This window comes from Primulina eburnea, unplaced genomic scaffold (assembly GCF_022965805.1).
Source record: "Primulina eburnea isolate SZY01 unplaced genomic scaffold, ASM2296580v1 ctg870_ERROPOS2543523+, whole genome shotgun sequence".
Lineage (NCBI taxonomy): Eukaryota > Viridiplantae > Streptophyta > Magnoliopsida > Lamiales > Gesneriaceae > Primulina > Primulina eburnea.
Window position 1 is genome coordinate 172,629 of NW_027331638.1, and position 15,716 is coordinate 188,344.

The window sequence follows — 15,716 nt, forward strand, 5'->3', positions numbered from 1 at the left end:
CCCAAAACAAAAATCTATATCCCAAAATCGTACGCATGCTCTGATACCATAAATGTAGTGACCCGTTCCAGGATCACCTACTAAGCAAGAACTTAAGCATGCACTTTACTTAATAACAGTAATCAGAGATAACAGCGGAAAAGTCAACAAAATGATGGTTATACAACCCAATCGAAGTCTAGAATAACTCAAAATAAAAATACCCAATACAACCATATCGAATCAAAACAATACCGATAAACTAAACCAACCAGCTACTCAACGTCCTCCTCCTGCTCCTCCTGAGCTGTCCAACCTGAGGCCTGCCCCGAGGGAATGGGGTGTCCAAGAATAAACAAAACCGAGGACGTGAGCGATAAGAACGCCCAGTACAAAAGTATGAGTATACAGACCTATATGAAATGCACATGCTATGATCATGATACCGGGGTAGTCAAGAAACAGGAATCACAAAGGATCTCAAACTGCTCAGTCTAGAGGCGCCAAGTGGATAGTGCCGCGCGGTCCAACCTCTGGGTCACTGCATCCACTACAAGACAGACGTGGACCTAAAATGTCCCGGACCACCGAAGCCCTCCCGACCCGTCGGCCACTGTGTACTCTCGGTGTCCATGCGTCCACAAGACAGGGCTGAGCGGTCCCAAGATATAGCTTATCTCGAAAGAGATACAGCTCAACAGTAAAGGCTATCTCAAAGAAGATACGGCTCAACGTGAAATGCAACGTGCAGTAATAAACGTGACATAATAGCATGCATCATATGACATATAACAATGCACCACATAATCATGCAACACATATATGAATGTATACTCAACCAGGATATCTCGGATAGTACTTTCGTACCTCTATCACAGCAATCCTAATCCACTGGAACCACCAGACAACAGGTCTAATCCAAGCCTATTCATCAAGTGAAAACCATCACTAAACTTATCTACCAGACTTAACTAGATAATCCTGAGATAAATACTGATAAAATTCCAAACCTTCGTCCGTCGCTAGCCCGCTGATGCCGCTAGCTCCCAACTAGAGCACAGCTCTGCTACAAGACCAGCAGCTCCCCGCTAGTGCCCAAATCTCGGAACAAGACTAGAACCTGTCAGAAACGACTGAAATGCTATGGAATTCTCTGAATTGGCGAGTCAAAATGAGGAAATCCGACCACTATTTATAGGCCATGTTCGGATCCTCCGAACACCACTTCGGAACGTCCGAACGCTACGTGTCCATTGGCTCTTGACACCTCATGATCGGATCCACCGAACCCACTTCGGACCTTCCGAACTCCCACGTGTCGATCAACTCTTGACACCTAATGATCGGATCCACCGAACTCACTTCGGACCTTCCGAACTCTTCGGTGCTTCCGAACCATCTTCGGACCTTCCGATCATGATTAATCACCATTACTCCGTTAATTACCCAATTTGAAATTCGGGCTACTACACCGCGGGTGCGGTCTTACTTCGCACAAATTCACAAATTTTCTGTCAATGCACCGCGGGTGCGGTCCTTCCTGTACCGCGGGTGCGGTGTGGCTTCGGCCTAGCTTCACAATTCTGCCTTAAATGTCATGCATTCTTACCTTTACAAGTCTAACATCAATGCCAGTTGATAATTCTCGAGCCTTACACTCAGAGTGACGGTCAATCAGAGAGAATCATTCAGATTCTAGAGGATATGCTCAGAGCTTGCACTATTGATTATTCTGGTAGCTGGGATTCTAAATTGCCTCTTGTTGAGTTCACGTACAACAATAGCTACCAAGCGACGATTGGGATGGCACCGTACGAAGCACTTTATGGCAGGAAGTGTAGATCTCCGTTGTATTGGGATGAGGTTGGCGAGAGGAAGATGTTGGGTCCAGAGTTGGTCCAACAGACTGCGGATGTTGTTGCTGTTATTAGAGAGAGGATGAAGACTGCGCAGTCGAGACAGAAGAGCTATGCAGATGTGCGTCGCAGACCGTTGCAGTTTGAGGTTGGCGACCATGTGTTCTTGAAGATTGCACCTATCAAGGGTGTAATGCGGTTTGGCAAGAAGGGCAAGTTGTGTCCGAGATTTATTGGCCCCTTTGAGATCTTGGACAGAGTTGGTGATCGAGCCTACAGGTTAGCCCTACCGCCAGTTCTTGACAGAGTCCATAATGTTTTTCACGTATCGATGCTCAGGAAGTATATTGCGAATCCTTCCCATGTTCTTCACCACGAGCCATTGGACTTGACGCCGAATTTGACGTACCAAGAGATTCCGGTTCAGATTCTGGACCGTAAAGTTAAAGTTTTGAGGAACAAAGAGATCGACATCGTTAAAGTTCTTTGGAGGAATCATTTGATCGAAGAGGCCACGTGGGAACCGGAGGATGAGATGAGAGAGAAGTATCTCGAGTTGTTCGTGCAGTGACGTCAATTTCGAGGACGAAATTCCTCTAAGGAGGGGAGATTGTAATAGCCGAGCCTGGTGAACGGTACGGTTTAAGTTTTCGTATGTTATGGATTTATTGATTAATTTTAAGTTTAGTTGTGATGTTAAGAGTTGTGATTATGGGCTATAGTATTGTTGGTTATTATTGTCTTGAGGTGTGGTTGATATTGTTAGTTGATGGTAGTTGCGTCGTTTCAGCGTTTCGGTTCGATTTCAGTTGCATTATATTTTGTCTTGGCCGTGACTAGACCGCACCCGCGCTTATTGCAAGGACCGCACCCACGGTCGTAATTCATGAATTTTATTGGTTTTGCCGTGGATACACTGCACCCGCGGTAGAGTTGGCACCGCACCCGCGGTGATTGTAGGACCGCACCCGCGGTCTTCGTTTTCCAGAATTTTGTGGAGTCGCCGTGAGCTTGGCGCACCCGCGGTAGAGTTGGAGCACTCCCGCGGTCGCGCGCAGATCGAGTTTTTAAGTGTTTTTATTGGATGAGTTGGCTTACTTTTCCTCATTCTTTCCTCCCCATCTTCAAAATATCTCTCCTTAGAATAGGGTTTCCTTCATTTCTTTCACTTACTTTCTTTGATTCAAGCTTTTAGTTGGTGATTGGAGTTGAGATTGAAGTTCTTCTTGGTGCTAGGAAGATAAGGTAAGCTTTTGGTTGTATTATTTCTTGGTTTTGGAGGAGAGATGATATGGGTTTGTTGTTTATGTTTGTTTTATGGATTATTTGACTTGGGTTCTTGGTTATTGAGTTGATGATGGTTCTATTTATGGAATATTGTTGTAGGTGGTGAACCAAGGAGTTAGATTCAAGGTTTCTAGTGGTTGTAAGTGGAATTTCATCCTTTGTGCTCACATGATAATATATGTATGCTATTCCCTTCAATTGATTCTTGATTATGTATTAATTCCATTGCTATGTATATTGGAGACATTTTTATGTCTCAAATTATGAAAATGGAATACAAGAGAAAAGAAAGAATATGCAAAGTGTTTGTTTAAATGCCATAGAGAGAGTTTCAAATGTTTTATTGGATTGATAGATACATAGTCAGAGATTGCATGCAATTAGTTGATCAACGACCACAGGCTTATATCCCTCAGAGTTATCGATTTATATCGATGGGATACGAGCACCACAGACAGAGTTACTATTGATATCAATCCAACCAGAGTAAAGAGAAATATCATCCTATTGATATGCTATTGCTATGATATTTATTTCAGAGTTGATGGTATTTATGTTTTTAAAGCTATGATTTTCAGAATATGATATGTTCATTGCTATGTAAGAGTTCCACTTGCTGAGTTTTATACTCATTTCAGTTATTTCATGTGATGCAGTTAGGAACGACGGACCAGGACGTTGATTGTGGCCCGGGGTCATAGGCATACAAAGTTGGAAGGAAGATGTTATTTTGTTGACATTTTGGGACATGATCTTAGGAATGATATGTTATGTTTTTGTTATATCATTTGAATGATCATGTATTTATTTTGGTTGCAAATATTTTGTAAATGATTTTATGTTATGAAATTGTAATCCTTCCTCCTTCCATTTGAAAGAAAATTTTAAATTCCGCTGTATTTTATTATAAACGGGTCTAGGTGTCACACATGCCATGCAACCTAACGACTTCTCTAAAGAACAAATCCGCAATGCTTGAAGCATCATCGGTTAAATGACAAGCTATAAAATGTGTGCCATCTTAGAGAATCTATCCACAACAACAAAACTAGAATCCCTACCCTTCTTAGTCCTAGGCAACCCCAAAATAAAGTCCATAGAAATGTCAATCCAAGTTCTTTTTAAGAATAGCACGCAAAAGTGTTCCCAAAGTTCTATTGACAACTTCAGTTTGTCCATCCGTTTGAGGATGACAAGTAGTAGAAAACAACAATTTTGTGTCAAGTTTAGCCCATAAAGTATTCCAAAAGTAACTCAAGAATTTAACATCGCGACCAGAAACAATAGTCCTAGGCATGCCATGCAACCTAACGAGTTCTCTAAAGAACAAATCCGCATTATTTGAAGCATCATCGGTTTTATGACAAGCTATAAAATGTGCCATCTTAAAGAATCTATCCACAACAACAAAAATAGAATCCCTCCCCTTCTTAGTCCTAGGCAACCCCAAAATAAATTCCATAGAAATGTCAATCCAAGTTCTTTTTAAGAATAGCACGCAAAAGTGTTCCCAAAGTTCTATTGACAACTTCAGTTTGTCCATCCGTTTGAGGATGACAAGTAGTAGAAAACAACAATTTTGTGCCAAGTTTAGCCCATAAAGTCTTCCAAAAGTAACTCAAGAATTTAACATCGCGACCAAAAACAATAGTCCTAGGCATGCCATGCAACCTAACGACTTCTCTAAAGAATAAATCCGCAATTCTTGAAGCATCATCGGTTAAATGACAAGCTATAAAATGTGTGCCATCTTAGAGAATCTTTCCACAACAACAAAACTAGAATCCCTACCCTTCTTAGTCCTAGGCAACCCCAAAATAAAGTCCGTAGAAATGTCAATCCAAGTTCTTTTTAAGAATAGCACGCAAAAGTGTTCCCAAAGTTCTATTGACAACTTCAGTTTGTCCATCCGTTTGAGGATGACAAGTAGTAGAAAACAACAATTTTTTGCCAAGTTTAGCCCATAAATATTCCAAAAGTAACTCAAGAATTTAACATCGCGACCAGAAACAATAGTCCTAGGCATGCCATGCAACCTAACGAGTTCTCTAAAGAACAAATCCGCAATGTTTGAAGCATCATTGGTTTTATGACAAGCTATAAATGTGCCATCTTAGAGAATCTATCCACAACAACAAAAATAGAATCCCTACCCTTCTTAGTCCTAGGCAACCCCAAAATAAAGTCCATAGAAATGTCAATCCATGTTCTTTTTAAGAATAGCACGCAAAAGTGTTCCCAAAGTGCTATTGACAACTTCAGTTTGTCCATCCGTTTGCGGCTGACAAGTAGTAGAAACCAACAATTTTGTGCCAAGTTTAGCCCATAAAGTCTTCCAAAAGTAACACAAGAATTTAACATCGCAACCAGAAACAATAGTCCTAGGCATGCCATGCAGCTTAACGACTTCTCTAAAGAAAAAATCCGCAATGTTTGAAGCATCATCGGTTAAATGACAAGCTATAAAATGTGTGCCATCTTTGAGAATCTATCCACAACAACAAAAATAGAATCCCTACCCTTCTTAGTCCTAAGCAACCCCAAAATAAAGTCCATAGAAATGTCAATCCAAGTTCTTTTTAAGAATAGCACGCAAAATTGTTCCCAAAGTTCTATTGACAACTTCAGTTTATCCATCCGTTTGAGGATGACAAGTAGTAGAAAACAACAATTTTGTTCCAAATTTAGCCCATAAAGTATTCCAAAAGTAACTCAAGAATTTAACATCTCGACCAGAAACAATAGTCCTAGGCATGCCAAGCAACCTAACGACTTCTCTAAAGAACAAATCCGCAATGTTTGAAGCATAATTGGTTTTATGACAAGCTATAAAATGTGCCATCTTAGAGAATCTATCCACAACAACAAAAATAGAATCCCTACCCTTCTTAGTCCTAGGTAACCCCAAAATAAAGTCCATAGAAATGTCAATCCAAGTTCTTTTTAAGAATAGCACGCAAAATGGTTCCCAAAGTTCTATTGACAACTTAATTTGTCCATCCGTTTGAGGATGACAAGTAGTAGAAACCAACAATTTTGTGCCAAGTTTAGCCCATAAAGTATTCCAAAAGTAACTCAAGAATTTAACATCGCGACCAGAAACAATAGTCCTAGGCATGCCATGCAACCTAACGACTTCTCTAAAGAACAAATCCGCAATGTTTGAAGCATCATCGGTTTTATGACAAGCTATAAAATGTACCATCTTAGAGAATCTATCCACAACAACAAAAAATTAATCCCTACCCTTCTTAGTCCTAGGCAACCCCGAAATAAAGTCCATAGAAATGTCAATCCAAGTTCTTTTTAAGAATTGCACGCAAAAGTGTTCCCAAAGTTCTATTGACAACTTCAGTTTGTCCATCCGTTTGAGGATGGCAAGTAGTAGAAAACAACAATTTTGTGCCAAGTTTAGCCCATAAAGTATTCCAAAAGTAACTCAAGAATTTAACATCGCGACCAGAAACAATAGTCCTAGTGTGGGGACCCGGACGTTAATTCATTCCTTAATCGTCTTTAGGAATATTTTATCATTTATAATAAATAGGGTCTCAAATATTTTTATTTTTTTTAAAATGCAAAGCGGAAAAACGTAATGTAATTTACTTTAAAATTACATATCAAACATAAACATACAATCTTGTGTTATCTACAAGAATTCAACTAGGTTCAACTACATGTCAGTGCTGAATCCTAAGTTGCCTCTGAGCCCGGATCTCCACGCTATCTAGTCCAGCCTCGTTCTCTTCTTGACCCTGATCCGATCCCACCTGTTGTCATGCACACATACAAACAGGACAACAGCCGGATAACTCTGGTGAGATATAAATATCCTAGTTTAAATCATGTATACATGCAATCATATAAACAATATAAAACATATAACATAAAATCATATCATATATCAAAACCATGACATGAATCAATAACAAGAATAAATCCTATTCTAAACATGTACCAATATCAGGAACATAAATCAGTATTAATCAATACAATAACATTTAACTGTCACTCAGGCTCGTGACTCTACGTTGTAGACTAGATTCAATCCTAGCCTAGGGATCCCGATTTCCAGATGTGGTGTTCCTATATCGAATTACGATATAACCAAACATGGTGTTCCTATATCGAATTACGATATAACCAAATATCCGGTGTCCTGACCAAACCGTCATCGACTGTAGCTCTATCGCTAATATCCTATCTTGAGACATCGTGCAATGTGCCCGTGGCGATACCACCACTATCAGGTACTTATGTCACAAGATTACTCGTCTAACACATGTCATATATAATTCAAGAGAACAAGTATATCAATCAACTCAATGCAAATATCAATGCAATAAAGTAAAGTATGTGATTTAGGGAAACTCGAGTCAAACCTCACTCGAGTTGTGCAATTCCAACTCAACATTAATTTATACCTTTATCTTCTCGCTCCCAAGAAGAAGAAGAAGTCCCGACTCTATCTCGGTCCATTCTCAATCTAGTAATAACAATACCGAACAAATATAATATCAATATACCACTCAATTCAATACCTGTTCTGATCAATATCCAAATCAAAATATACTCTGATCAATATCGAATCAATATGCAATATAAATCAATACCGAATCTGATCAATATTAATCCCCTGATGTTTCGACGGTATAATAATATAATCTCGATAACCCGTCAATCCGAACATCACAGATATAATACCAGACTTTGTAAGCAGTATCAATATAACTCATAATCTCAATGATAATACAATTATGACATCGAATCTCAATCAAATCGACTCTGAAAATCATAACAATTACATAATCAGTCTGTTTCTCAATCTGATTTCAATTCTATGATGTCTAACATGACAAGAACATCATATATGAATCCTGTTCAATTCTGACAATAGTCCAATTTCAAATGATGTCAAAACGTAGCAAAACTTACGTCCAGTTGTAGCCTACGTCGATAGTAACACGATACCGTACTCGGATTCAAAATCAGACGGGCGGATTGAAGTAAAAAGGCGTAAGGATTTCACGAAGCTTCCTCGGCTCTCTCTTCAATTCTGAGAATTGTAATCAATTCAGATATATATATGTATACATATATCTCGTGCATGTTCAAGGGGCAAGTGGCAACCCTACGTTTTGCATGATTGGCGCATATGCGCGCCCCAAATCCGCGCATATGCGCCGAACTCTCGGCCCGGCTTCGCATCAACTGGCGCATATGCGCGCCTCCATCCGGCGCATATGCGCCAAAGCCTCTGTCCTACAATGTTGTCTACTGGAGTGCTCGCGCATGTGCGCGCAAATCATCGTGCATGTGCGCGACATGATCTGTCCGACTCGCGCATTTGCGCTGTTCTCGTCCCGCATATGCGCCGAACTCTCGGGAGTTCTCCCTCGGCATTTCACCCACCTCGCGCATATGCGTGCCCTGTCTCGCGTATATGCGCCAGAGGTTTTGGACAATCCGCGCATGGCTCGCGCATCTCGTCGCGCATGTGCGCGGCACACCCCTTGCACATATATTTCGCGTCTTTTCTCACCTTTTCCGGTCCACTCCGTTCGGTCTATAATTACCTTGATTAATCAATAAATTATTTCAGATTACGGTAATCAATTCTCGGGCCTTACACCTAGGCATGCCATGCAACCTAACGACTTCTCTAAAGAACAAACCCGCAATGTCTGAAGCATCATCGGTTTTATGACAAGCTATAAAATGTGCCATCTTAGAGAATCTATCCACAACAACAAAAATAGAATCCCTCCCCTTCTTAGTCCTAGGCAACCCCAAAATAAAGTCCATAGAAATGTCAATCCAAGTTCTTTTTAAGAATAGCACGCAAAAGTGTTCCCAAAGTTCTATTGACAACTTCAGTTTGTCCATCCGTTTGAGGATGACAAGTAGTAGAAAACAACAATTTTGTGCCAATTTTAGCCCATAAAGTCTTCCAAAAGTAACTCAAGAATTTAACATCGCGACCAAAAACAATAGTCCTAGGCATGCCATGCAACTTAACGACTTCTCTAAAGAACAAATCCGCAATGTTTGAAGCATCATCGGTTTTATGACAAGCTATAAAATGTGCCATCTTAGAGAATCTATCCACAACAACAAAAATAGAATCCCTACCCTTATTAGTCCTAGGCAACCACAAAATAAAGTCCATAGAAATGTCAATTAAAGTTCTTTTTAAGAATAGCACGCAAAAGTGTTCCCAAATTTCTATTGACAACTTCAATTTGTCCATCCGTTTGAGGATGACAAGTAGTAGAAAACAACAATTTTGTGCCAGGTTTAGCCCATAAAGTCTTCCAAAAGTAACTCAAGAATTTAACATCGCGAACAGAAACAATAGTCTTAGGCATGCCATGCAACCTAACGATTTCTCTAAAGAATAAATCTGCAATGTTTGAAGCATCATCGGTTTAATGACAAGCTATAAAATATGCCATCTTCGAGAATCTATCCACAAAAACAAAAATAGAATCCCTCGCCTTCTTAGTCCTAGTCAACCCCGAAATAAAGTCCATAGAAATGTCAATCCAAGTTCTTTTTAAGAATAGCACACAAAAGTGTTCCCAAAGGTCTATTGACAACTTCAGTTTGTCCATCCGTTTGAGGATGACAAGTAGTAGAAAACAACAATTTTGGGCAAAGTTTAGCCCATAAAGTATTCCAAAAGTAACTCAAGAATTTAACATCGCGACCAGAAACAATAGTCCTAGGCATGCCATGCAGCTTAACGACTTCTCTAAAGAACAAATCCGCAATGTTTGAAGCATCATCGGTTAAATGACAAGCTATAAAATGTGTGCCATCTTTGAGAATCTATCCACAACAACAAAAATAGAATCCATACCCTTCTTAGTCCTAAGCAACCCCAAAATAAAGTCCATAGAAATGTCAATCCAAGTTCTTTTTGTAATAGCCGAGCCCGGTGTACGGTACGATTTAAGTTTCGTTTGTTATTTGGGATATTTGATTAGATGTTCAGAGTTGTATTTTTGGGCGATAGTATTGTTAGTTTTATTGTCTTGAGGTATTAGATGATGTTGGTTGTTCGTTTCAGCGTTTCGGTTTGATTTTTGTTGCATGGGAATAGTGTTTTGGCGTGAGCACACCGCACCCGCGGCGTTGTAGTGACCGCCCCCGCGGTGGAGACCGCACCCGCGCTGTTTGCAGTGCCGCACCCGCGCTGTTCGTGTTCCAGAATTTTTGAGTATGCCGTAACTTAGGCGCACCCGCGGTCCTTGTGTTGGCGCACCCGCGGTGAAGGTATGGGCGAGATATTTAGTCGATTTTGGAGTGGTTGGCTGTCACTTTTCCTTTCTCTTTCCTTCTCATTTTCGCATTTCTCTCCATTGCAAGGGTTTTTGGTCATTTCTTTCACTTCCTATCTTCGATTCAAGCGTTTGTTTGGAATTTCGACTTGAGATCGACGTTCTCCTTGGTGCTAGGAAGCTTGGGTAAGTTTTTGGTGCGATTCTGTTAAGGTTGTAAATTAAGAGTTGTTTAGGTTGGTTGTTTATGTGGATTTATGGATTATTTAGCTTGTAATCTTGGATATTTAGTTGATATTGGTGTTATTTGTGGATTATTTGTTGTAGGTGGTGATCAAGAGCTAAGTTGAGGTGTTTGTTGTGGTTTGTAAGTGGAAATTCATTCCTTTTGCTCACATGATTTTATATGTATGTGTTTCAAAGAGTTTATTGTGTTATTCCCTTTCATTTGATCCATAGTATGTATTGTTATATGTATTGGAGGCATTGTATGTCTCATTATTGATTAAAGGGAATACAAAGAGATATATAGAGTTCAAAGTGATTGTTAAAACCAGAGAAGAATTTAAATGTTTTCGGATTGATAAATACATAGTCAGAGATTGCATGCAATATTAGATGATCATCGCCCAGAGGCTTATATCCCTCAGAGTTATCGGTATTTATATCGATTTGGGATACGAGCAACCCCAGAGCAGAGATACTATTGATATCAATCCCCAGAGCAAAAGAGAAATACCATCATATTTTATGCTATTGCTATATTATTGATATTCAGAGTTTACAGTTCAGAGTTGATGGTATTTATGATTTCAAAGAGATGTTTTACAGAGTTATTGTTCATTGTTATATAAGAGTTCCACTTGCTGAGATTTATTCTCATTCCAGTTATTTCATGTGATGCAGATCAGAGTGGTGCCTCGGGACGTTGACTGTAGATCGGGGGTCATATGCATACACCGTTGGAAGGAGGATTTTGGCATGATCATAGGAATGATGTTTTGTTTTTGTTATGTCATTTAAATGATCATGTATTTATTTTGTAAAGATATTTGATGAAATGTATTTTGAAACTCCTTCCGTATATTTTAAAGAGAAAATTTTATTTCCGCTGCGTATTCATTTTAAAAGAGGTCAGGGTGTCACATTTAGTGGTATCAGAGCGGTGTTCTTCGGACCAATGCATATGACTTCGTCTACTTTCAACTGTCCGGGTATGTTTTCTTTGCATCTATCTATTGTTATGTATTGATTGGTGTCTTGTGAGCATTGTAGAGTAGAGGATGCCTCCTAAGCGTAAGGCGTCAGAGGGGGAGGATAGTTCGTCCTCGAGAGTTGTCGACGAGTTCGGCAAGTTACTGAAGGAGCAGGCTAAGGTTCACAGTGAGCAGATCCAGCAGTTGCTTAGACTGCAAGGAGCAGGCCAGGGCAGAGACCAAGGTAGGGGGCAGGTTGCTCCAGTAGCAGTTGGTTCTGATGCTATCTTTTCTGCGTTTAAGAGGATGGATCCACCCGAGTTTCCAGGCAGCTCCGATCCTTTAGCTGCAGTAGAGTGGGTCAAGGCTTTGGAGGCGATTTTTGATCATCTCCACTATGAGGACAGAGACCGTATCAGTTGTGCTGTTTTCATGCTGGTTAAAGCTGCACGTTTGTGGTGGAATGCGACCAAGGTTGGCATTGATGTTTCTACGTTGAAGTGGTCTGAGTTTACTGAGCTTTTCTACGACAAGTACTTTCCTGATGCACTGCGAGCAAGGAAGGTTACAGAGTTCTTGGAGCTTCGTCAGGGGAGCTTGAATGTAGATGAGTATATTCTCAAGTTCGAGGAGGGTTGCCTTTTTGCTCCGTACATTGCTACTAGTGATAAAGATAAAGGCGCTCACTTCATTCGAGGCCTTAGAGCGGAGATCAGGCGTGATATCAATATGTCTAAGGCTCTGACTTTCAAGGAGATTGTGTCCAAGGCGTTGCTAGCAGAGCAGGACGAGAAGGATATTGCCAGGGAGAGGCAGGCGAGGTACCAGGCTAGTGTTCAAAGAGGCCAGAGTTCAGGTCAGCGTGGCAGAGATCGATTCAAGGGGAAGGGCAAGGTGGATCAGAGTCCTAGGCCACCGTCAGCGCCAGTTGCTCCATCTGATTCTGAGAGATCTTTGTGTCCCAAGTGTGGCAGACCCCATCGTGGAGAGTGTAGATTTGGCTCTCGTTCTTGTTATCGTTGTGGCATGCCAGGCCATATTTCCAGAGATTGTCCTAGGGGAGCTAGCCAGGAGAAGGTGCAGGGTCGTATCTTTTCGATGACTAAGGAAGGTATTAATCGTAATTCTTCTGTAATCTCTAGTTCCATTTTAATTTCAGGCAGAGTAGCTACTACTTTGATTGATACTGGTGCTACTCATTCTTTTATGTCTGAATTGTTTTTGAGATCTTTGGGTATAGTTCCTTCTGTTATTCCCCTCCAGCTTAGTGTTGTTTTGCCTTCGGGAGATGTTTTGTGCCCGACTTCCATAGTGTATGCGTGCCCCGTTCGTTTTGTTGATCGAGAGGTCTTTGCTGATTTGATTGTGATCCCGATGGTTGCCTTTGATGTTATTCTTGGCATGGATTGGCTGTCGACCTATCGTGCTGTTATTGATTTCGTTGCTAAGACGGTGACTTTTGCAGATGATGGCCAGGGAGGAGTTCTCGCCAGCTCAGGTACTTCGCTGGTCCTTCCTTTTATTTCGTGTCTTGATGCTGAGAGGCTATTGTGTAGAGGTTGTGATGTTTTTCTAGCATCTGTTGTGGATATGGATAGACTGATTAAGTTGAATATTGATGATATTGATGTGGTGAGGGAGTTTGCGGATGTGTTTGAGGATGATGTTCCGGGTTTGCCGCCGGATAGAGATGTAGAGTTTGTTATTGATCTTGCTCCAGGTACGGTTCCTATTTCTAAGGCTCCGTATAGGATGGCTCCTACCGAGATGAAAGAGTTGAAGACGCAGTTGCAGGATCTTCTAGATAAGGGTTTCATTCGTCCGAGTTCTTCGCCTTGGGGAGCTCCGGTTCTATTTGTTAAGAAGAAGGACAGGTCTTTGCGTCTGTGTATCGATTACAGAGAGCTCAACAAAGTGACGATCAAGAACAAGTATCCGTTGCCACGGATTGACGATCTATTTGACCAACTCCAGGGTGCCACTGTTTTCTCGAAGATTGATCTTCGGTCTGGCTACTATCAGTTGAAGGTTAGGGAGTCTGATATCCCTAAGACGGCTTTCAGGACCAGGTATGGTCACTATGAGTTTCTCGTGATGTCTTTTGGTTTGACCAATGCCCCTTCTGTTTTCATGGACCTGATGAACCGTGTGTTCAAGCCGTATTTGGATAGCTTCGTCATTGTTTTTATCGACGATATATTGATCTATTCCAAGACCAGAGAGCTTCATTCAGAGCATCTCAGAGTTGTTCTCCAGTTGCTGAGAGAGCGGAGGTTGTTTGCTAAGTTGAAGAAGTGTGAGTTTTGGCTGGATCAGATTTCTTTTCTAGGCCATGTCGTTTCGAGGGATGGCATTGCTGTTGATCCGATGAAGATAGAGGCGATTCAGAAGTGGCCTATTCCTACGACTGTTTCAGAGGTACGCAGTTTCCTTGGTTTGGCGGGTTATTATCGTCGTTTCATTTCGGACTTTTCCAAGATTGCCCTGCCATTGTCCAATCTGACAAGGAAGACTGTGAAGTTCGAGTGGTCTATAGATTGCCAGAGCGCATTTCAGGAGTTGAAGGATAGATTGACGTCAGCTCCTATTCTCGCATTGCCCAGTGGTTCAGAGGATTTTGTGGTCTTTACCGATGCGTCGAAGAAGGGTCTCGGTGCAGTGTTGATGCAGAGGGGTAAGGTCATTGCCTATGCTTCTCGCCAGTTGAAGGATTATGAGAAGAATTATCCGACGCACGATTTGGAGCTAGCAGCTGTGGTTTTCGCCCTTAAGATTTGGAGACATTATCTGTATGGCGAAAAGTGTGAGATCTTCACAGACCACAAGAGTTTGAAGTATCTGTTCTCGCAGAAAGAGCTCAATATGCGGCAGAGGAGGTGGTTAGAGCTTGTCAAGGATTACGATGTAACTATCAGTTATCACCCAGGGAAGGCGAATGTTGTGGCTGATGCTTTAAGCCGCAAGTCGAGTGTTTCATTGAGTTCTTTGATTCAGAGACCGTTGCTGATGGATTTGCAGAGAGAGGAGATTGATCTGGTGATTCCAGGCACCATTGCTCGTCTTTCAGCGTTAGTTATTCGATCTTCATTGACGGACAGGATTCGTAGAGAGCAGTCGACTGATGTTCAGTTGACAGAGTTGAGAGATAGAGCAGAGATTAGAGGTAATTCAGAGTTTGCCTTGAATGGTGATGGTTTGGTGACTTTCAGAGGTCGTATTTGTGTTCCTGTTGGCGATGATATTCGTAGAGATATTCTGACAGAGGCTCATACCGCGCCGTATTCGATTCATCCAGGCAGTACGAAGATGTATCAGGATCTTCGTCGACTCTACTGGTGGCCAGGTATGAAGAAGGATGTTGCCGTGTTCATTTCTCAGTGCCTTACTTGTCAGCAGGTGAAGATTGAGCACCAGAGACCTGCTGGGACATTGTTGTCATTGCCGATTCCTCAGTGGAAGTGGGAGCATATTACGATGGATTTCGTGACTGGTCTTCCCAGAGTGCAGAGAGGTTTCAATTCTATTTGGGTTATCGTTGATCGATTGACTAAGTCAGCGCACTTTCTTTCAGTCAAGACGACGTATTCGATGAACCAGTATGCCGAGGACTACATAGCAGAGATTGTTAGACTTCATGGTGTCCCTGTGTCGATCGTGTCTGATCGTGACCCCTGATTTACTTCAGAGTTTTGGAAGAGTTTGCACAGAGCTATGGGTTCGCGATTAGCGTTCAGTACAGCCTATCATCCTCAGAGCGATGGTCAGTCAGAGAGAGTCATTCAGATTCTTGAGGATATGCTCAGAGCTTGTACTATAGACTTTCCAGGTAGCTGGGATTCTTTGTTGCCTTTGGTTGAGTTCACTTATAATAATAGCTACCAGGCAACGATTGGCATGGCACCGTATGAGGCACTTTATGGCAGGAAGTGCAGGTCTCCCTTGTATTGGGACGAGGTTGGTGAGAGGAAGATGTTGGGACCAGAGTTGGTCCAGCAGACTGCTGATGTTGTTGCTGTTATCAGAGAAAGGATGAAGACTGCCCAGTCCAGACAGAAGAGCTATGCAGATGTTCGTCGTAGGCCTTTGCAGTTCGAGGTTGGCGATCACGTGTTTCT